Raw genomic sequence first — 24,863 nt, 5'->3', positions numbered from 1 at the left:
TATTGATCATCTGATCAAAGTAATCAAACCTCATCTCCACACATACATATCATACCCCACCCAAAAGGTTCTTTGCTTTCCCCCTTCCTTGCTGCACAATACTATGAAACCATGTTTTCTGTATTCCCTTTGAGCAGAGAAGAAGAATGTGTATCAAGGCACTGCTAGGATGAAATGCACATGTCCAGCTGTTGTTCAAGGAAACCAGATTCTTCCTGAAGAAAAATATCTGTTGCCACTTCATGGTAAAGCTTAGAATTGGCTTAGAGAAGGGGCATACAACTTTGCTCCTCTAGCTGTGGTTGGACTGTGACTCCCTTCATCCCTGATTATTGGCAACTGTGGGGATGTTGGAAGTTGTACTTCAACAGCAGCTGGAGGGCCCCAAGTTGTACATCTCTGAGTCAGAGCCATGATGCTATTGGTAGGTATGATTTTGTGAGCGATGAGAGAACACCCACCCTGGCAGTCCTTTCCTTGCCTATGCTACAGATAATCTGCTTGGCATATCCTAAGAACATTACCCAGGGCAGTGTAGATTTCACTTCGTTGTTTTTATTCTTTGCTGAATTGTTTTCATCACTTGGGGAAAACCACTGCAAAGAGCTCAGTGACAAAGCTGGCAAAGGTAAGTGGTTTTGTTTGGGTTTTTTGCAGGCAAAGGCAAGCAAGGTGTATCCCCCCCCCCCTCCAAAGCAAAAGAGTAATCTAGGAAATAAGAAGATAATAACTGAATCTCTGCTTCCCCTGGGTCTATCTAAGTGTTTTTCATGGGAGCACTAGGAATACTAGCCCTTGATGATGGAAACATTGATACAGTAGTGCTTCTGCTTCAGAGATCATCTTCCCAGAGGGAGAATGCAACAGGTACTTATTGAGTCTGCGGTCATCTTGCTGTTAGCCCTGCTTGTGATAATGCCTTATTTTGTCACAATCCCACATCATTTGGCTAGTCTTTACTAGTTGCAAAGGATGCTGGTTGCTTGTGTCATCCAAGGGCAGTTGCCCAAGCATACTACAAAATCCAAATCCAGTGAAAAATTAGAGGGAAAGGCAAGAAAAATGACCATAAATTATTCCTAAATTGTGCCTGCAAAAGCCCACTCTGCTGGTTTAGTAACTGCTATCACAAGGTATTAATGGCCGAGAAAGGCTGGCAGAAAAGTCACCTCCAATTGGCCCTTTCCCGACAAGCCTCGGCTAATGTAGCCCCTGTAATAAGGAGCTTTGAACAGCAAGGGATCGGTATTACAGCTGTGCAGCTCCTGCAGCCACTCTCGAGGTCTTTTGGCCAGTTTATTATGTGCCATTATTTCCCAGGGTTTCAAATCTAGCTGTGTAAAGCATGCTCCTGCCTGGGAACTGACAAGCATCAGTTGAATGCTCTAAATCAGGGATGACTTGGTTTTATTCTTAAGTTTTCAAAGAATTACAAAAATCAAGTAACTGCTAACTTTTCCCATCTCTCTCTCACACCATTTGCAATGTGGTCTGTACAATGGATTACTAAGGCCATCAGCCTTTTAACTAGCCCCTGCTCTTTTGCCTTTAACAGCAGCTTGATCCAGATCTAATTAGCAGGTAATGCTGATGCTTATCTCTACTAGAAATGTGGGTGCAGCTGCAACACACATCAGACTTCATCTAATGCCTCAGCTGTTTAATTTTTTTACGATTCACTGGAATGGCCCAGAACAAAATGAATAACAGTATTGTAGAAATAACACATTAAAATGTCTCAAGTTGCTGGTCAATCTGAACCTTTTACTGCTCAGGCCCCTTGAGAGGATCATAAACAGTCTTCCCTTTAACAGTGATTCTCAGATGTTGTTGACTACAACTCCCATAATCCCCAGCTGCAATGGCTTTTGCTTGGGGATTATGGAAGTTGTTCGACAACATCTGGGAATCCCAATTAGAGGGATTCATAAAGGTTCAATGATCATAACCATTGAAATACTCACAGAAGTTTCTGCTACAAAGGGGAAACCATTATCTCCAGTTCACTCAGGTTGCTTGGCTCATTCTGAGGCTGTCTGGGCTTGGTTTTAAAGAAGCAGTGTGCAACAGCCTCAATGTTTTGAAAAGTTTCACATGCTAATTCTTGTATATCAGTTTACAGTTGATATGCAGAAATCCACAGGTGAAAGCAAAGTATGGAGATAAGCATAATCACCTGCTAATGGGTGTAGTTCAAGAGAAACAGATCATATCCCCCAGTTATTCATTGGGAGGTCATCAGACAAAACAGCCTTATGGGTGCTAAATTGTATGGGATGGGGCAAGGTTTAACAATCACACAATAAGAAAAAATTGACTGCTAATGCTTGCCTGCCAAGCTGTTTTTAAAAGGACCCATCTTCCCTTCAAAACTGGCAACCTTAAAGAGCACAAGCTACTGTTCATGACTGAATCAAGACAAATTCTGGATGCCCAAAGCATGGCAATGAAAGTAAATCATCAACACTTCCATTTTATAGATAAGAGGTGAGTTTGAAATATAGTGACAATCAGAGCACCTGGTGAGTTTATGGCTGAGCAGAGATTTCTGCTCAAGTTTATCATGTTGAAGTCCATCAATCCAAATTGCTTGTCACAGATATGGTAATAAGCAGCTAATTTCCAAGAAAGGCTGGACAACAGAGAACAAAAATGGACAGCTATGTGAAGTGTATGAGAGAAGGAAAGAAAACACAAACGAAAGGCTATGAAAATGGAAGAAACATTTTGCATCACTGAATACAAACTTTGGTAGGGGCTCTCTGGGCCCCAATGCTATGCGCAGGCTGGCCACTTCTAAAGATAGATTAGCAAATTAATGTAAGCGGAGCATAAAGTTGCTGACTGTGGTGGCGCGAGTCACCTTGGGCCTCATCAGCATTGCTAAACATTGCCCATAACCTTTCCATTATCACTCCGGGTCTGCACAGCACCAAGACCCAACTGCTCCAATAATTTCAATTACTTTCCCTGACAAATTTTATGTTTCATGTATTTTACTGGCCTGATAATTATGATTTCTCTCATTTCTCGCTATCGAGCTTAATGGGTTCCAGCACGAGTGTGCAGTTTAAGAAATGAAGTTCCACTTGAATTCACAAGTTATTATCTACTTTCGTTAATGGAATTGGAAAAAAGAGAAAGAGCGGGAAAGAGATAAAGGATGAGTAAGAAGGGTGAGGAAAGAGAAGAAGAAAGACGCACACAAACACAGAGAAAGGAAGGGGAAGCCAAGAAAAACAAGTCAACAAAGGGGTGGGTAAGAACAAGAGAGGAGGAAAAACGAATAGAGCCATAGCTGTGACAAAGATGAAGCACAAGAAGGATGAAAGGCAAAAAGAATGTGTGTGAGAAAGAGATAAATGCGCACAGAGAGAAGTAGGGCCAGGCAGGCACAAACATGGAAGCACAAACAGCAAAAGAGAATGTGTCCATATGACTGAGTGGCAGAATTGGCACAGTGTTAAAGGATTTAAGGAGGGAAAACTTTCCTATGTGCTGTGATTGAAAGGATTTATTTCAGGAGACTCCCGATTGGCAGTTAAAATCACATTGTACTTCCTTCCCGTCTTGTACCTTTGCTGTCAACTAAGCCAAAATGATCCTGGTCATATCGGACTTTAAAATAGGCTTGCCATCATTTTTCTTGGCAGCGGCACTACGCCTGTAACAGCCATGTGACAGGGAGAAATTCAACAGGTACAGCTTCCCCAGTGCCGAGATGCAGTAATGGGAAATGCTATGCTTGCTGAAAGTACCTTTAAGAAGTGTGATGAAGCAGTGATTTTCAGACTCCCCCCCCCCCCCTTCAAGGTACCCTTTCCAGAACTCTTTTCTTGCAAAGGAATTTCAAAGGATTGTAGACTCTTCTGGGGCCTGTTTTGGGTTTCACTGACTACATTTTATTGTGCCTCCCTATTGCCCTGCCCGAACTGAGCATGCGACCTAGGACACACTTCTGTACAGCTAAGCATTGCAGAGAACAATCCATAAGCATGTTGTCCTCCAGGGAAGCTTGTCTGGCATCCACTGAAAATGGAATATTTCTGATGTGAAATTTGGTGAAAATGTGGAAGAACAATCATGCTTCCTTCATTGTTTTTAAATACATTTTCAAATAAACAAATACTAGAAGCATACTTGAGTACATCTCAAGTACTCTCTCTTGTCACAAGGAAACAGACCGTGTAAAAAACCCCACTTGTGGGATTAACTGCTGCTTGGGGAAATGGACTGGGCCATCCCCTTTCAGATTAACATATCAAAAAGCCATTTCCCAACATTCCCTCCCACTGGGGTTAGCTATTGCTCAGAAAAAGCTGATTTGGCAAGTTACCATTTTTTCTAGTTACACTTAGATAATAGAAAAAAACCTTTTGCACTGAGCTCCATCCCCATACTTTTTCAAAGGTAATTGAGTTCAGCACCTAACCCACCCACCCCACAAAAAAACTCTCTAAGCCCTGTCACCAAACTCATCAAAACCATTGGACTCTGGCCCTGACCTAGAGGGCTCTGCCCAAAGCTCTGCCCATGTACCAGAATGTCTTAATTCGAGGTCTGGCAACCCTACATTCCTCACAAGTGTGGCCATGTTGCAGAAACCAGGATGGGGAAATACAGACAGGATCAGGGTTGCAGCTATCATTGAGCATATGGGTTAAAAGAACCTGGGCCTCCAAACTCCTGAGGGCTCCCAAGCTCCACCCCTCCCTATTTTCTTCATTATCTCCCTTACTCTGAGAGAGGTGGAGAACACCCACTGGAGAGAGGTGTGAACACGGGCCCCCTCTCCCCTAGCTACTGTTGGAGATGGATTTCTTAGTGCATCGACCTTTTGCATCAACTATCCCAATGGCCACTAGGGGCATTGGGAGTTGAGGTAGTTAGTGAGGGTCTCCTTACCTGTCCCTGCTTGCCTCTACTCTGATCCCTGCCTTGACTCCTCAGGTATTTCCTGTGCTGAGTCAGTTTTCCTTCCTTTGCTCTTGGAGAGTAGATGGCAACAAGAGGAACCTTTTACCGTGGTGATTCTCTTTATTTAGAAGGGGGAGAGTAACTGGCCCTATCGACCCGCAGCACAGTACTTCCAGTGACTGTTGTTGGTGTCTATCTTATGTTTCTTTTAGATTGTGAGACCTTTGGGGACAGAGATCCATCTTATTTATTTATTATTTCTCTATGTAAACTGCCCTGAGCCATTTTTGGAAGGGCGGTATAGAAATCGAATTATTATTATTATTATTGACTGGTGTTATTGACTGGTTTGTTTTATCCAGACATCGAGTCCTTCCCAAGGACCTGGGATGCCAGAATTTTATTGTCAATGTTGTTGCTGTTGTTATAGATATTGTTGCAGAATATAGGCTGTTCCCAGTAAAGCTGCTTTTTGTAATTGGCTGATGGTGATTTCTGTGGCCCCTATGGTGTTGAGGTGCTCTTCAAGGTATTTTGGAACTGCACCCAGGGCGCCAATGACCACTGGGATTATTTTGGTCTTTTTCTGCCACAGCCTTTCAATTTCAATTTGTAGATCTTTGTATTTGGTGATTTTTTCTATTTCTTTTTCTTCTATTCTGCTATCCCCTGGTATTGCTATGTTGATTATTTTGATTTGTTTTTCTTTCTTCTCGACTACAGTTATATCTGGTGTATTGTGTGGCAGATGTTTGTCTGTTTGTAGTCGGAAGTCCCATAATATTTTTACATCTTCATTTTCTTCAACTTTTTCAATTTTATGGTCCCACCAATGTTTGACTACAGGTAGCTTGTATTTTTTGCAGATGTTCCAGTGTATCATCCCTGCTACTTTGTCATGCCTTTATTTGTAGTCAGTCTGTGCGATCTTTTTACAACAGCTGATTAGGTGATCCACTGTTTCATCTGCTTCTTTACAAAGGCGGCACTTGCTGTTTGTGGTTCATTTTTTGACTTTTCATCTCTCTTTCCCTATCTATTCATTATGTAGCTGATAGATAGGGCTAGGTCTTTCCTATCCAAAATGTACTTTGCCAATAAACCTATTTAGTTTAGATTATACAACAATCTCCATGCGTGTTCTTCAGATAATTGCAACAACTAAACTCTGCACTCTACTCAGTAACTGGAGTGGGTAGCTTCCTTTGTTGGCACTTTGCTAAGTAATTACCAACTCCAACAGCTACACCCCTGGACAGGATTCACCAGTGGTGGACAGTGGAGGATGGATGCAAACAGACCACAGTTGTGTTCTGTGCTGGGGTTCTTTCCCTCTCTCTTCCTGCTCTGCCTCAGCATTGTGTCTTTTTGCCTGGAACTGGTGCTATGGGGGTTGGTCACGCTAAACTGGAGTTGGCTGTAACTGGAGCTGTGGGGGCTGGTCATGCGGCAAAAAGAGAGAAAGTTTTAGACACAGCTGGGGCAAGGCAGGAAGAGAGAGGGAAATAACCCCAGCTGCAGACCATATGCACCCCTACTGGCACTGGCCATCACTCCCACTGACAATGGCCACCACTGCTGAAACCTTTCTGCATTTCCCCATCCTAATTTCTGCTTCATGGCTACACTTGTGAGGGATGTAGGGTTGCCAGACCTCAATTAAGACATCCCCCTTTGTGCCTTGCCAGGCATCCAGCCCTGACACTGGCCTTGGGCCCTGCTGGCATCTGCTGCCACTGAAATTCAGAATGATTTTAGAGCCCTCTTCTGGAAGTCAAATGAATGCACAGAGTGTGATGACAGCATGCTGACTAGCTACACCCATAAATGAACAGGTTTTTAAAGACATCTTTAATGATTAAAATAGAATGAAATGAAATAAACAACAAATCTTCCAGAACCGAGCAAACATGTTTCAATGTCCAAACACCATGATCAATGCTCTATTTCAAGTAGCTGGAAACACTTAAGATTAAATACAGTAACTACAGCTGAAGTAAGCAATCCAAGGACAGAGGAAAATGAAGGAGCGGGGAATGATTAGTTCTCCAAAATTAACACTTTGTTTGCCCTTTATATATATTTATAATATATATATTTTTACCAATGACTTTAAAATAGTATCTAGTTATGTTCAGAATTTATAATAGTAAGTGTGAAATGAAGGATTGTGTGATTTGTGAGAAGGATGAGGGCTGGTGCCTGGTTAAGGAAATTGTGTACTAGATTGTATGTATGAAATGTGAAGAATTTTATATTGGGGAAACAGGGAGACCCCTGTTAATATGGTATAAAAACATTAAGCAGACATGCAATATAACAAAGATTGATTGAAACCCTTGGCGAAATATATGAAAGAAAACCATGAATTATTTGAGTTGTGTTTATTCTGATTTTTGAATGAAATACTGTGAAACATAAGGTTAAAGAGGCTATGTATATTGAACAATTAATGTTGAGGAGGAAATGAGAGTGGCAATGCAATTTGTTGGCTGGTAAAGGGCAAATAAAGGGTTAATTCTACAGCAAATGGGAAGGGATCCTAGCAAATGCAGATTTTACCCCCAATCCACCATCTTGTTTAAAGATGGCAGCCACTCAAAGAATAGCCAACAGCTCTTTGTAGCAGTTCTGATGGATACAAAACAAATTTAGGGGTTCTAGGAGAACTCAATGGACCGGGTCTCATGATCAGTGAGACCCGGTTTTGTCTGGTGAGCAGGAAGAGTGGGCTAAGCCTGCTCTCCCCACTCACGAGCGGGCAGGGAGCCCTGGGCGGCCGGATTGGCCGCCCACACAATCGCCGGCTCCGAGACGGAGCCGGTGGGGGGGGTGGGGAGTGGGGGCCGCATGGCCCCCGTAAGCCCCAGTATGCCCTGCCCGATTTTTGTTGGTCATGAGAATAGCCCCAATATGTATTTTTTTTTGTCAATCTGCCATGTTTCAAGATATCAGCTACTGAAACTATAGGGGGGAAAACACTTTGTATCCCACGTACTGACAATCAGATACAAATTTATTTAATATATATTTTAGAACAAATTTTATTGATTCAACATATTTTTATACCCCCCAAAATGCAAGTTCTCTGGCGTTTCACAATCACATTCAAACATATAGCAGATTCACCATGTTGACAGAAGTGAAAAGTAGGCTGCTTAAAACTACTTCTTGTATTCTGCCTCCCTCACAGCTTAGACCATTTGCAATATATAACATTTTGTAAGCTGTGTGAGTACAAATTTTATTTGTGGATCCATTTATGCAATAATGATGTGTTCTGGAAATCCTGTCATAAGTTGAACCTTATGGCTCCCATTGTAGGCAGCCATTTTGGGAAGATTTGCTAATCTGCAGGCAGGTTATTTCAAAATCTTGAAATAAAATGATGACTGTATTAATACCCAAATTTCCAGGATTATTATGGCTACAGGGCTGCATTGCACTGCAGAGAAATATACAAATATACATGCTGCCTACAGCACAAAAACTTCAGGAAAAACTTCAGCTTGGCAAAACAGAGCTCAAAAATAAGGCTGTAAAATTAATCTGGAGATTCTTTCATTAGTAATAAGATGGACTGGAAACGTAGGGAAGAAGGAGCTCTGTCGTGAGACCATCTGTTGCTTTCACTTCTACAACAGTCCAAAATTCTGCCTCACTCATCTTCACACATTATTTCAGACCTGCTGATTTCAGTGGAGATGTGGGGGAGGAAGGAAAAGAACAAAAATAAGGCTTGTTTCACTCACTAAGTTTTTTTTCTCCCTATGCAGAAATGAGCTCAGCGTAAAGGATGTACTAGGGCTGAGGCTGAAGAATTCAGTATCAGTCATTTGCTGGAATTTTGGCATTATTGCAAGGGTCAAAGGGGGTAATAATCTCTCCATCTTTTCTGGATGGCCAATGAAAGTTCCAGGGGAATCTGAGGGGGTTGGGAGAGCTCATCAGAAACAGCAGTAGTGGTGTTCTCACTTTTTAACTGTTAAAGAGCCCCCCGGGGAAGCAGGCAGCAGCAGCAACAGACGTAGTGTCTATCCCCTGGCCCCATTTTCCTTTCCAAAATGTGCCAAGAAAGGACATGTCATGTCACATGATCCATACTTCTCTGGTGCATTCCATCAAGGAGAATGGTGCTGCTGAGGAGATGGGTGGTGCATCTCCTGTTGCTGCTGGCAAATTAGGACATAAATGGGAATGATTTTGGTGTATGCCTAGAAAGGGAGTGGGAGGAATATTGGGAGTGGGAGGAACTTAGCAAGAATTAATTTTGCCCAATTTGCATCCACATAGCAAAATAAATACATGTACATTTCATACACAACAGTCTGCGTGCTGTTTTCTTATACAGCAATTATCTCCGGGTAAGAAAAACATCATGTGCAAAATGGCCCCAAAGGAATCTTCCATCTATGCCGTGGCTTTGTCTTCATTCAGTTTTTATAACGAACTATCAGTATACAGTTTAAAGAAAGGCGGGGTCTGAAGTATTCAACCCCAACAATTCACGAGAATTCCAGTGTTATTGCCTGAACTGGAGGCCAAAGCAGGGTGAACATGGTGCCCCCCCTGCAGTGGCACAGCTGCAGAGCACATGTTTGCCCAATTATAGATGCACCTCTGGTACTATTCACATGTTTATCTAAATGCATGCAAATGCCCCAGTGCATCTGGGGGAAGGTGTGAAATAGCCTATGCATGGATGAACTGTATGTGCTTAGGTTCTGTCCGTGCCATTATTTATTTACAACAAATTTAAAAAGGCATAAAAACACACACCATTTAAGACACAGTGCTAAAAACAATTAAAAACCATTTGAAACTAATTAAAATACTTTTTAAAAAACCCAATTAAAAATCCTTGGAAGGCCAAGGCCAAACAAGTAAGTTTTTAGGGCTCAACAGCGAGCCTAAACTGCAGATATCTGCTGGGAGTGCATTCCATAGGTCCGGAGCAGCTACAGAAAAGGCCCAGCACTGAGTCACCACCAGACTCGGGTGGTTAACTAGAGACAGACCTCTCCAGATGACTTCTACGAGCGATGGGGTTTATACAGAAGAAGGCGCTCTCTAAGGTAGCCCGGACCCTATTAAAGGTAATAAACAGCACTTTGTATTTCACCCAGAAACATATCGCCTGGAAACATATCGGCAGCCAGTGCAACTGTTTTAAAACAGGCATAATATGGTATCTTCGGGTTACCCCAGAGACCAGTCTGGCTGCTGCATTTTGAACTAAATGAAGTTTCTGAACTACTTACAAAGGCAGCCACATAGAGGGCATTGCAATAGTTATGCTTGGAGGTTACCAGTTGATGCACCACTGTTTTGAGATCGTTCTCTTCAAGGAATGGATGCAGCTGTTGAATCAACCGAAGTTGATAGAAATCGCTCCTGGCCATAGCCTCCACCTAAGATACCAGGGTGAGACCTGGATTCAAGAGCACTCCCAAGCTGTGTACCTGTTCCTTCTGGGGAAGTGTAACCCCATCCAGCACAGGAAGATCTAACTCATTGCACATTGCACACAGGAAGATCCCTGGTCACATGGATGAAGCCTACGTGCATTCAGTGTGTAGTATGTAGATGCTTTCACACCTTTCACTTGTACCTATGGACAAGGCCAATGGCTACAAGAGGCTGCAATCCAGTTCCCTCTGTACACATGTTCTGCTGATTGATGCTAATGTGTGAAACAACCCACAGCTAGGCTTCTCCTGCAAGATCTGTTTACCCACAATGGCTTCTGCACATGGGTAATCATGGATCCTTATGTAATTTCCACAAATGGCCATGTGCACCTTTTGTGCACGCTCCTTTTCTGATACCAGTGCAGAAAAAAAGACATGTTGTGAAGAAGCTCCTACACAAGCAATGGACTGGTTCTACATCAGAGCTGAACACATTACAGTACAGCATCTTCAAAGTAGAGCAAAAAGCAAAAAGGGAGGCTATGGTGGAAAGGGGTGTGAAAAAACATTAGAAGCAGTGCTACAATAATTCACAACTTGCAGGAGGAATATATAGGATGGAAAGGAGGAAGAGAATGAAAAAAGCAAGCTCTTGACAAGGCTTTCTACAGAGAGAACAGCATCCTTCAAGGGAAACAAATTCTTTCAGAGGCATCTGATTGACAAACTCTCCCACTCTCATCAGCTCAGGCACATCCCCCGGAGCTATCACATTAAGGGACTGTGTGATTTCATGCAGAGTCTGTGATCAGCTGCTGGAGAGCACAGCGAAAGCCTTTGGGGAGTGGAAAGAAAAGTGATCGCTCACAAGCTCCATGTGCTTTTTGTAGGATTGGAAAGGGGAAGCGTAAGATAAAACCGCCCGCCTCCTGAGAATTACTAGTGCAAGGGTCGACAAAAACTGACATACATGCCAAGAATGACACACAGAGTGATTTTTCACAGCACAGAGAGCACCTGAGGAAGCGCACAGGAAAGAGGCGGAGCAATCCCGCTCTTGATATCAGTGTGAGGGAGGTCACTCCACCTCTTCCCCTTGCACTTCCTCGGCATCTCTGGGCCAGCTTGCAGCTCGTTTGCTAGCAAGAAGGTCTGCCTTTTCTAGAAAGCAAACCTCCCAGCTAGAGAACAATCCAGCTGGTCCTGCCCTGGGCTGGCAGTGTGCCAAGTCTTGCCTCGGGCTTCGGCAAGCCCCTTGAGAAAAGTTGCTGCCTACTGTACTGTGTGGCGTCTTGCTGGAAACAGCCTCGTTGCTTCTAGTTCTCATCATTTTGCTTGCTTGCCACACCAAACGGCAAGAGGGGATTTAAAACGAATCAAATCACCATCTTTTTGCGTCTTTACACAAATGTCAGTGCTAGAGTGGGGGGTAGGGTGGGGTGGGGAGAGTTTTTTCGCCTTGTTTACTGACAGACTGTCTCCCAACGTATTCCCAGCTGTACAACTTCATCACGTGATGATCAATTCAATTGTTTTCTTAAAAGCAGAACAAGACAAGAATATGAAAACATACAATATTCTTTCAACAAGGCGGCTCTCCACATGAGTAGGGTGGACAGCTGGATACGGTTTGGCAGGGAGAGTGGGCTTGGCCAACTCTCCCCACAGATGATCATATAGTCCTCCCTGGGGGGCTGGATCGGCCACGCACACGACATCCAGCTCCGTCGTGGAGCCTGTTGGGGCTGCAGGGATCGGGAGCTGCCTGGCCCCTGGAAGTCCCAGAATGCCCTGTGCAAGAGCACGGGGCATTGTGGGAAGAACCCCAAGGCTGGGAGGCTTGCTGCAGCATCCCGGTCGGGGGTGCCTTCACGCGCCGCTGCAGCACGTAGCCACTCCACAGCAACCCACGACCACAAAAATTGAGTTAACGGAGCGCTCGCTCCATTAACCTTATTTTAGAAGAGGGGTATTTAGGCAGGCTAGCCACCGGGCTTGCCTGTGAACTCAGTGGTTCCGACGACCACTGGGAAGCCGGCTGGGCTCCTTTAGCCCACTTTCCAGTGGTTGTGAGAATAGCCTCAAGGACAACCAGAATTCTGTCACTGGCATGGACCCTTAAGAATATAAGAATTGTATTGCTGGACCTAATCAACATTAACCTACACCAGCATTGTTTCCAACAGCTCAGACATTGAGGTCATTCACACAATCAAAGACTGTTCTACCCAGGTTTGGGAGCTGTGTGTGCTCCGAGTTTTCACTTGTGTGGAAGCAAGGTGAGAGGAAAACCTCAGCAGAAGTTATTGAGGCTATTGTCATGGTGGGAGAAAAACAAGCACTCCGCTAACCCCATTTCCCTGATTGTGAGTCACCACGGCGTGGCTCTTTGCCACAGCGACTCATGAGGAGACCCCTGCTGGGAGGCGAAAATGAGCCTCCCTGTGTCGGGGGTCTCCCCAGGATGCCCCATGCATGCGTGCAGGGCATCCTGGGACTTTTTGGAGCCGGGACGCCCCCGATCCCTGCAGCCCCTACTGGCTCCTTTACAGAGCCAGAAGTCATGTGGGTGGCTGATTCAGTTGCCCAGCAACGAGCACCTGCTCATCTGCGGGGAGAGCAGGCTTAGTCTGCTCTCCTCACAGAATCTTCCCAGGCTCTACACACAGATCATGTATAGAGCCTCATTGTGTGGAAGCAAGGTAGGAGGAACAGTTACCCAGGTTTACCCAATAGGAGGAATGGTTACCCAGGTTACCCAGGTAGCAAGAGTTCAGCTAACCCCATTGTTCTGATTGTGTGGTGCCTCATAAGGAGAGCCCGACTGGGAGGCTACAACTGGTGTCTGGGGACTCCCCAGAATGTCGCACACACTAGTGTGGGGCATTCTGGGATTTCTGGGGGCCAAGAAGCTCCCAATCCCCAGAACTGGAAATCGTGTGGGCAGCCAATCCAACCACCAAGGGTGAGCTGACTGCTCGTGTGCAGAGAGAGCAGGTCAAGCCTGCTCTCCCTGCAAACCCCCTGCAGGCTCCCTACACTGCTCATGTGGAGAGCCTCACTGCCTCTCAATTTGAGGTTTCATTACATATCTTGGCCAACAACCATTGCCAGGCATCTCTCTTCAGCTGCTCTTTGACAAGGAAAACTGCTCTACCAGTGCTAAGATGTTCACATCATGCTAGTATGTATTAGGTACTGTATAAGGAGCAATGACTATTAGATCAGGAAACAGAATATGTGTAGGGAAGGCTAGCCTCAGCTGCTGATAACCAAATACAAACACAAAGTCTGAAGTGCCCCCTCATCATGAAAGGTGAAGATCTTAAACATGCAACCCAAAGACCAATGTTTATTACAGCATGACCTTGGATGAGTCACTTAACCTCTTTGTGCTTCATTTCCCTCATCTGTAAAAAAACTGGTATGCTGTTTACTTACCTGATAGAGGTGTTGTGCATCTTAATTTCATTAATGTTTCAGAATGACCCTGGAAAATTCATGTGGTTCTCATTCTTGCTAAGTGTTATTGTCAGCAACAGGAATGGTTCAGACAGAAACATTTACACCATGGGCAAATGCAGAGTGACAGGAATGTTGTCCCCTGAGAACATGGTTTGACCTCTCAAATATCAACAGAAATCATCAAGATAACAATGCACACTTTTAAAATTGTTGGTCAGCCACTGGACCCAGAATGGTATGCCACAACCTAGATCCAGAGGAACTACTTATGCATAGAAGGGCAGAACTCACTCTTGGAATCTCTAGCTCTCAGTAGCCCACTGACTCAATGAGCCCTTTCTTACAATCAGTGAAAAAAGACTACAGGTTCAGCTGGGTGGAAGTCCAAAAAAGCTCACCTCCACACAGACGGTCCACTTCAATTTGTTCGGTGAGTGGATCACCCGCCCAGATGATTAGAGGCTGCTCTCAGCAGCTCGGAGGGTTGGGGTGGAAGGATGCATTGCCCTGTGTTGCCCTGCCCCCGGAAATCCCAGAATGCACCACACAAGTGTTGCATTACGCCAACTGGGAGCCCTGCAGTCTGTCAGGCAATTTTTTAAAAATGAGATTATGAGAGCACTCACTCTCTTAACCCTGTTTAAGAAGGTGGCTCCAGAGGTGGGTTTGCCGCTGAGGCACTGCCATGATCGGGCCCGATACCAGCCGTTCTCATGCTTCATTAGCCTGGTTTTGCCTGCATGAGAGTTCCTGTTGATACCTCACTTCCTGTTGATATCCAGTCATTTCTGCACCTTGAGGTGTTTTTTTTGTTTTGTTTCAAAGATTTTTTAAAAAAGTAACATTGTCATTTGAATCTCATTTCAGAGTTCCTCTCATGAAGAGATAGTCAAGGATTTTCGAGGGAGGCCAATCTGCAAGACAAGTGCGATTTCTTGAGAGGTTTCTGCACATTTCTAGGATTGGCACAAAAATTTCACACAAATTCAAATTCAAAGAAAATGTCAGGGTTCCTCCTGGGACAAGACAATTTTCAAGTGAAACAAACAATTTTCAAGGGGTAGCAATGGGACCTGATACCCCTATACCTTTCCCCACCAAGATAATATTATCACTGTGCATCAGGATTTAGAGGCTGAACCTGCTCCAGATCAAATCCAGAGACTAGATTAACTAAGAGACATCTGGAAAATTAATCCAGTTACAGTGGATTGACACAGCAGAGATTTGATATCGATGCACAAGCATTCACAGATGGAAAAAACAGCAATCATACATAAGACATAAATATTCCTGCCAGCACCCTTAGAGGTGTTTGGTGGTGTTGGCAGCAGTAACAGTACTGGGAACATCAAAGAAGAGTTTATGTAGAATTGCAGCAGGAGGTATGAGAACAGTGTGCATGGTTCACAGCCAGCCGTTAAATGTAGGCAAAATGGAAACCGAGTTAATGACAACCTCCCCAAATGGCCCTCTCTTACCAAACCCCAGTTACCTGAACACAAATATAAACACTAGTCGCCAAGCACAGCTGTAATGGGGAGAAGCATTTGAAGCAAGGAAGAGTCTTGAATAATGGAGATGCAATGGATCTCTTTTCATTGTTGACATTTTAAGTTGGAACAAGAGTAGTTTCTCTGCTCTGTATAGAACCTGCTCTATCATTTTTTGGTAAGCAAATTTCACCATCTGGACAGTTCTGCACAATCCATTATTTAACCAGGAACCTCCCAACAAACACTTCGTACAGTCACTCAGTGATCTTTGAGACACATGGTTCTTGGAAAGTGATGATGACCAGTCTATCAAAGAAGGGTCTATCATATCAATGAAGGGTCTATCAGGTCTATCAATGACAAATCTATCATGGAGGGCAGGTCTATCCATGGCCACTAGTCTGATGGCTATAGGCCACCTCCAGCCTCAGAGGCAAGATGCCTCTAAATACCAGTTGCATGGGAGCAATAGCAAAAGAGAGGACATGCCCTCATCTTTTGCCTGCGAGCATGCCCACCAGAGGCATCTGGTGGGCCACTGTGGGGAAACAGGATGCTGGATTAAATAGGCCTTGGGCCCTGATCCAGCAGGGCTATTCTTACATGGGTCCTCTATGAGGTATGGTTGACTGCAAGGTGTGGTTGGCTGCATATCATTCTTTCTATGAAACATGGGTATCTTATCACTGGTACGCCATATTTTAGTTGAAAGAAGGGGAGTGAACTTCAAGTTATACCACCTTTCTAGCACATGGACGACCAACCTATGACACTCATGCCACACGTGGCACAGACCTGTGACACACCTGGGCAAAAGCAAGTATGCCCACAGGCCTAGTTATAGCACAGAATCAGTTGTGCAGTGCTGTGCACCTCTAGGCATGCACTGCTACCTGCTCCCCTGCTCTATTGACCAGAGGATTGGGTCTGGGCATGTACATATCATCTGAAATCCCCCTTGCAGAGAGGAAAACATACTAGATCTGCAATAGGGTTGCCGTATTCTGGCTTCCCGAATCTGGATGTCTAATTTGCATATTATGTAAATTGGCTTGAAAATCATTTTTGAGCAGAATAGTGACTGCACATTTTGCTCTATAATTCTGCTTCTACAAGAGCTAGAACCTAGCTTTAAAAAAAAGAAGAAAGAAAAGAAAGAAAGCTGAAATCCAGGAAAATCTGGGTGGGCTAAGCAATCTGGTGAGATGCTGAATTTCAGGGGGCATGACAACTGTAATCTGTAAGCCAAACCAGACAAAGAGCCTTTTTAAAAATTGGAATTGTATGAAGCCAAATCTCTGGCCCATTTTGCATGTGACTGACATTACTTCATGCTTTGGAGGTTAGCCATACTGCCCTAGCAGCCAGACTAGGGCAGTGTGCAGCTGCTGAATAAAAGCATAATCAAAGTGCATCCTTGCCCCTTTCCTTATGGAGCCTTCTTGTGTCAATATTTGAGACCCCCTGCTCTAGTCATTTAACTCAATGCCCACTTTCTTGTAGCACCATGCAGATGCCCCACAGCTGTGGAAAGTGAAAGATGTTTGCTTATCAGCTGGAGATTCAGCTTCCCAAATGTTTGCACTTTTCATGTCTCCCAAGTGCCAACATGGACCATGCTGCTCCCCGTTTATTTGCATGTGAAGATCACAAGGCACGAAGTGGCATCTATTTTCCCCCTTCTCACTGCTGAGTGCTCCCCTGCTTGTCTCTTTGTGGAATTATAAAGTGCTCTTGTGAACTGTTTCAGTGATACCTGCAGCGAGCAATACTTGGTTGGGTCCAAGCAGCAAATGAGAGCACTTGTTAATTCAAGATAGAGAGGCGGCAGCAAGGGAGCTCTTATGAAGTACTAAAACACACACATACACAGACAGAGCTGCAATTACAAGGGGAAATATTTCTTTCTCCCCCCCCCCCATTTTCATTTGTGTATTCGAAGCAGCAGGGTAGAGTAAGGAGCAGCTCACATTTGCATATCAAGAGAACCATCTAACCTTTTCAGACCAGTAAAGGGGTACTCTAGACCCTGGCATGCCCATTTTCTGCATCTCAGGCGCTCTGCTGTTGAATACAAATAGGATCTGAAAGTCTTCTCAAGTTTCTTCATTTATCATGGAGTGTTATGCAAAGCATCTCACAATCTTCAGACAGTGCATTTTAAATTCCCTTGCCAGGCAGCAAAACAGACTAGATCTGCAAGCAAAAAATGCCCTCTAAGTAATTGGAGCATTATAAGACCAACTATAAACCCCTCCTTTGCCTTTGGTTTTCAGTTCATTAAGTTCCCCAATTGGGCAAGTGTATCCTGTCCAGCAACCCAACAAAAGCCTGCATCCATGCAGCTGCAGCAGGGGGGCTTTTTTCTTGCAAATATCTCTCCCCACACTGCCCTCGCATTTTGCACACTGTTTACTAACAATTCATTTCAAAAATGGCTTGCTGTGAATGCACCACTGGAGTCATGGACTGTTCTTCAGAAAAAAAGAAACGCAAATCAGGTCTTCAGTACCTGAGATGAAAACAAACACTTGAACAGTAGTGGAGCCAGGCCAACGGCGGCCTGTGTCTGGCCGCCACGGTGGCCACACTGGCCCTGTCCCCTATGTCTGACAACAGACATGGGGGTTAGCCACGCCCCTGCATCTGACCTTAGACATGGGGTGTGTGGTTTGGCTCCCAAATGAGACCACGTGGCCCCATTGGGGAGTTAGATCGAAGCCAGCACTGTCTGCAGCGTGGCCAGGAGAGTCTCTCCCCTGCCTTAAAAGCAGGGAGAGCTTCTCCTAGCCATGCTGCAAGTGCAGCACTAGCCATCTAACTCCCAAATGGGGCCATGTGGCAGTATTAGACCAGAGCTAGATCGGGGCCAGCGCTGCATTCGCAGCATGACTAGAAGCTAATGCAGAATCTTCCCTGAGGAAGAGCTGCTCCTGGCCTTGCTGCAAATGCAGCGCTGGCCATTTAACTCCTGAACGGGGCTGCACGGCCCCACTTGGGAGCAAACCAGCCCCCTCTGTGTCTGATGGCAGATGCGGGGAGTGTGTCTGGTCTGCGAGGCACGGCCCCGGAACGTTGGCGGCCTGGGTTCTTTGAACCCAGTCGCCCAATAGTGGCTGTGCCCCTTTATTCGAAGAAGTTGCAAAAGGAAATGGCTGCCTTAGTACTAGCAGATGATGCCCTACAACTTCTTATAGAACTTTAAATTGGTTAATGCATTTCATATGCTATGTGACATTTGTCCATTGGAGTAACACAGCTTGTAGCAAAATCCAGATTTTCAAGGATGGTTATGTTAGGATCGATTTGGATGCGATAAACTTGATACTTATATGATTTAGGTTTTACTAGGCCACTCCATGCTGTATGTTCTGTAGCAGCAAATCCAAGCCTACCACAAGCATATACTTGACAGGAATAGCAGCCAGTCATGGTTCTTTAAAGAGCATGTGTGTGTGTGTGTGTGATGGATAGTTTGCAAACACTATTATTTGTTGCACTCTCACATTATTTTCAAGTTTTACAGTGCATTTGTTTTAGAAGCATACTTAAATCATGATGTGCAAACTAAACCATGCATATAGAAATGAGGGAAGGGTTATTTCAAGCTTGCCTTTTGAATGGAGATAAGTGTGGTGTGAGAAGAGGATATAGAATTCATGGAGGAGGGACATCAAACACCACTGGTCATTGACAGGAGGTACTGGAACGAGACCCAGAAAGCCTTTAGCTCTGTTTCCAACTGCCCCATGTGATGAACCACAGGGACATAGGTTGTAACATTTCCCTAAGCACTGAAGAGTTTCCAGAAAGTGACTGGAAAAAGTGACCAGACTGCCCAGTACCTCAAAAAGAAAGAGCATAATGGCTTTGCCTCAGAATTTGCCTCAGCAACAATGGGCTTTCCTGGCTTTGAATGGTCTCCTGACTTGCACTCCAGGCTTTTATTTCTCCTGATTCCCAGCCAATAGCAATCTGCAGATCAGTTCGGACAGGAAAGAGCATTTACTCTCTAACTGCAAAACCATATAATCGCTATAGGTACCCAGACTACCCCAATAGTTGAATATTTTATGAGACATAGTGCACAAATACTAGCTTTCCCTGAAATGTTAGTAATGTTTCTAATTAGAAACTTTATTTTCTAAAAATGAGGGCTCTTACATCTATTGAGCAATCCCTGGAGACACAGAATACAAACAGCCTTATGCACCGCCTCTTTTGAAACTTTTTTGCAATTTGTGCTTAGAACCTATCTGCTCTGTCATCTATAACAGAATGAACTCACATTCTCATCTACCTGGAAGTAATATGATCAGCATCGGGTCTCTGACACACTATTGGGAAGCAGTATGACTAACAGATCAAGTGCCATAAGCTACCTGTATATCAGGTGGACACACAGTTTTCTGCTGTTATTCCAGGCACTTCACTTAGCAAATGAACTCTATAATATTTCCCTTGAAATTGGTAGCTCCCGGGTGTTTAACGAATGGTTGGTCATTTAATGGCCCGAGGCAAAGCCAAGGAAGGTTAACGTACTGACAAAGCGGACATTAACTATGGTAACAACTGTTTTCATGGGAGATCATTGCTATTATAAACCTTATTTAATACCATAATGCCAGCCACTATTTCCCCATTTGTTTCTTGGCTTAAAATAAAAGTTGCCATCATATTCAACACATAACATTAAGCAGTGCAGACAAGATCACAGACAATGTTTTTCGGAACACGATAGGCAACATTCTTTGGAAACAAAGTAGTATAGAACGACGAACACTTTCCCTTTATTTCCACAGTTTCTGTTTTGATTCCCCAAGCTCTTGGATATTCATGGAAAATCTGCAGAGTGTTTTGATATCCTTGTTTTTCTCAACAACTTCTGTGCATGCAGGGTTCCTGTTTATTTTTACCGGAAAAAGTAGATGCACAGATTTATGCATATTATGTAGGTGGGCCTGTGAATAAATGTTGGCATTTAAATGTCCAGAATTGCTCATTGTACTATTGATGGGTGAACTCTCCTTGGCTTGGTTCAGAATTGAGCTCTGAATATAAAAGTATTTTTATATAGAGTATCAGTTGCAGAACATATCATTTGTGTCCAGAAGGTCCAAGGTAGGGCTGGGAAAGTCTCCTGCTTAAATTCTGGCGAGCTGCTTCCAGTTAGGGCAGACTTATGAAGACCAGTGGTATCACTTGATATAAGGCTACTAAGTTTTTCCCCTTCCCTCACAGAAACCAACTGTGAAATTCAGATCTCATTGCACTCCCAATTACATGATTAAGAACCCATACTAGGGCTATATTCAAAGTTTTCAACCCCAGCAATCTGCTGATATTTCTACAGTTTTGCTGTAGCTAATGAGGTTTGAAACCCAAGGTACTTTCTTGGTGGGTATGGGGATTAAAGTGTTGTGACTGTATGGGTATGGGCTTATTGAAGGTGGTGGCAGCAGTGCTGCAGTGGTATTCTTGCTTAAATTGCACCATAAAAGCCACTTACAATATTGCATACATTATTGTATTGCATACTATTCAATATTATATCCTGGTGTATTCTGAGAAGGAAAATACACTCGATTTAGTTCTCATTTGAAGACTGCTGCTCTGCAAAGCAAGAACTAAAGTATGGAGTTCCACAAGATGCCATACTGTCTCCAATGCTCTTTATCACTTGCATGAAACTGCTGGAAGAGATCATTGGGAGGTTTGGTTCAGGATGTTATCAGACAGTATGGCATCATTTACCTCCAAAAATGGGAGGTAGATGGCCTTAAAACAGTGGTACATGTGCAGGTAACCTCCAGGCTTGACTACTGTAATGCGCTCTACATGGAGCGGCCTTTGTACGTAGTTTGGAAAGTACAATTGGTACAAAAGGCGACAGCCAGACTGGTCTCTGGGACAACCGGAAGGGATCATATAACACCAATTTTAAAAGAACTGCACTGGCTGCTGCTATGTTTCTGAAATACAAAGTGGCGGTTATTACCTATAAGCCCTTAATGGCTTGAGTTGATACTTAAAAGAGCACCCTCTCTGTCATGAAGCCTGTTGCCTATCAAGATCATCTGGAGAGATCTGGTTTAAGTTGCCACCAACTCTTTTGGTGGCGACTCCAGACTGGGCCTTCTCTATGGCTGCCTTAGGGCTTTGGAATATGCTACCTGTAAAAATAAGAGCATCTCCTTCTCCTTTTGCTTTTAGGAAGAACCTCAAGATGCTCCTGCTTTCTCAGGCTTTTAACTGAAATTAATTTTAAACTGTTTTATTGTTTTTATCCCATGAGATTGTTTTAACTTTTTTATTCTGTGAAATTGTTTTAATTGTTTTTACTCTGTTTATATTTGTTGTGTTTTAAATTGTGTACACCTCTGCAGTATATAAATATAATGAATGAATGAATAAATAAAATGCTAACAGCCAGGAGACAAGTGGTTCTTCTTCAATGCTGTTGCCACGGCCCAAAGACGTGGTGGCTTTTACAGTGTGGCTTGAACACTGTAGAACACCACAATGACACCACCACTGTCACCTTAGTTACAATCTCCACTCCACCTTCCAAATTCCACAGCCTCCTCATGAAGGTGCTGAAAATCTCCATCAGTTTTGTCACCCAAAGAAATAGCTATGAAAATAGAGGGAGAGTTTTTACCAGCTCTAAGCATTTTCCCACCCCCATGAGCTCCCAATTCTCATTCACATGACCTGAGTTCTGAGATATTTCATTTTCAAACACATGGCCATATTTAAAAAGAATATCCCCCACCATCAAAAGGGCAAACAATGCGTATGATGCGAGTGGATATGTAACAATTTTATGTGCAGCACAAATAAACACGATATATTTCTTGTAGGGATGTGCACAAAAGAAATTTTGCATTTTGTTTTGAGCTTGAAAAGAAACGCAAAATGGCCAAAACGTGTCATCAAAACAGTGGTCAAGCTGACTGTTTCAACTTGAAACGTTTTGATTGTTTCAGCCTTCGGGAACAATGGGGAAACTCAAAACACCCAATTGTTACCTATGAGTAGGACCTAGGGACCCCCAAAGTGGGTTGGGTGGTAGGGCATGAGGGCTGTTACCTACCCCCAACTCACAAAAGAAATGGGCAAGCAGGCAATTTTAAACAATTTTTTAACCATTACTCCAAACCTCCATAGGATTGGGCACTTAAGAGGGAGGAGATCAAGTCTGTACCTGCTTGTGCAGCTTCCTGCTGCAGTATCATACTCCCCAGCACCCCTCTAGTGATGGTGGCAGGTACATGGCCTCAATGCATACGTGGAGGCCATTTGTGTGCCACCATTACACTGCCGCCACCATGCTACCCCACAAGGGGTGCCGGAGAGCTTGACGCCATAGCAAGAAGCTGCAGTGAGCAGTGGAGGAGCAGGTACAGATCTGCTCTTGTCGCTCTTAAAGGTGCTCTAAATGAGCCTTCATATCAGTGCACAAATGATGATTTGTGCATATCCCTAGACAGTTGGCTTTTTAAAAAAAAAATTCCAAAGGTTAGAATGACAAATTCCTGGGCCAATTAGAAATCAGAGATTTCCCCTAAAAGAAGGAGGTGCCCCCCTCATCTGAACATTCTGAGGCAGACAAAATATGTGACATCCTCCAGTCCATTTCCAGTAATTCTCACATTCTTGAATGCCCCATCGTATTCCCAATACATTCTGGAAAATCTCTGGACATTTAGGAGGAGCTTGAGTGGCACAGAGATTGCTGTGTGAAGATGAGTCAAGAGCGGCTTCTCAGGAGCCATAGAGGCCTGTTGTGGGGAAGGGGGAAGGAAGGTGCCTCTGAGCAAGCTTCCTTCTGCTCACTCAAAGTCTGGTGGGCCACCCTTAACCTGCAAGAACACTCTGAATCCCCAGGTACCATTAGAAAATACTCCTCTGTGACCCGCCGAGAATAGCAATTTATCCTGTATTTCTCACCCCACCCTCCTCAAGTGCCCGCATTTGTCTTGCTGTGCATCTGGATCTTCTTGGACGCTTTGCAGAAAGAGACAGTCTTTGGGCCTTGGTCACTGGACATAATTTAATGATATCACTTCTCATGTTGCAAAATGCTACAGGGACAGGAGTTTTAATGAACACAATGCAAATACAGTACTTGCTAGACAGTGGTTTGATGCTTTGTGCAGAATATGCTCTCCTGTTTCAAATTAAGAGAGTCACTGATGTGAAGAATTTCTGACATTCTTCTTTCAAATCATCTTTAGGGATGGTGTGTGTGGTCTTATGGAAGTCATTCTTCAAATCAAAGTCCATGCTCAATCCTGCTTATCTTTATGATTCCTGACAAAAATCATAACCCAGGATGAAACAGCTGGAGGGATTATGCGAGGTTCAGCCCCTTCTCAGGCAAATAATCTTTAATCTCCATCTTCAAACACACTGACAGTATGAGTCCTGACATAAAATAGAAGTTCGGATTCTGTTTGCATGAGGAGTGTGTGTGTGATGTGTGTGTGTGTGTGTGTGTGTGTGTTTGAATTTGACATTGAATGGCACAGAAAATGGGTGACAAGATATAAAGTCTTTTCCGAACTTCCCAAAAACAATAGCAAATGCTTTGCTGTCTGACATAAGTTATCATAAAGAACTGCCCCTCAAAGATCACAAAGAAATCTTTTCAAGAATGCTGGTGATCCACGCCAATGAATAGGCCACATAGGGATCAAGGCAATGATTCTAATTAAAATCCTCAGTGTGGCCTTCGGTGACCTCACTGTGCTTGATCTTACGGCTCACTAGCCTTCATTTTGCTTGTCTTTGATTGATTGACCACATGGGAAATGGAGGCAAGATAGCCAGAGGTTCCTTTTGAAATCCTGGAAGAAATGTGCGGCCTCATTTGCAAATGAAAAATAAAACAATCTGCAAAAACTAATGAAAGTCAAGAGAGAAATTGGGCAGTCGTCAGGTTTTGAAATAAAACAGTCTTATATGAACTCTGTGCTGTTTGCATCTGACTCCCCCCTCCCCCCTGCAGAATATGAAAAATGTATATAATAATAAAACCATCGCACTTTGCACTTCACTGTCTCCTACCAACTTGGGATCTCAAAGGGCTTTTATAAGCTTTCAGAAATAAAGCTTTATCACATCCCTGCCAGTTCAGTAATGTTGCCCTTGTTTTATAAATGGGCCAAAAGTAAACCACAGAACTGAGATTAAGTAAAAAGCTGAATATGGTAAGTCACAGAGAAAAGGAATGTTCACTAGGCACAACTGCTGTGCAGGCTCTGTTCATCTAATGGAGTACATGTGAGGTGGGGGGGGGGGAATGGCAATGAATAGAGATTAGTTCTTCACAATGCTTTCTGGATTGTTCCTAAAATTGAGATGAGAAACGGTTAATCTAGACTCCCAGTTCATCAAGGTGTGTTGCACACTGGATTGAATGATTAGATGAGTTGCAGAATGTACCTTTAAAAGAATATTTTTCCCAGTGTGCATTGCACGACATGGACTTGCATCAGATTGGATACTTGCTCCATTTGGAGAAACAATGAAAACAGTGTTATTTGTGCAAGTTCTTTCACCCCTGCCT

Source organism: Hemicordylus capensis, chromosome 3 (assembly GCF_027244095.1).
Source record: "Hemicordylus capensis ecotype Gifberg chromosome 3, rHemCap1.1.pri, whole genome shotgun sequence".
In the NCBI taxonomy this organism is placed as follows: Eukaryota; Metazoa; Chordata; class Lepidosauria; order Squamata; family Cordylidae; genus Hemicordylus; species Hemicordylus capensis.
Note: the sequence above shows the minus strand (reverse complement) of the source record.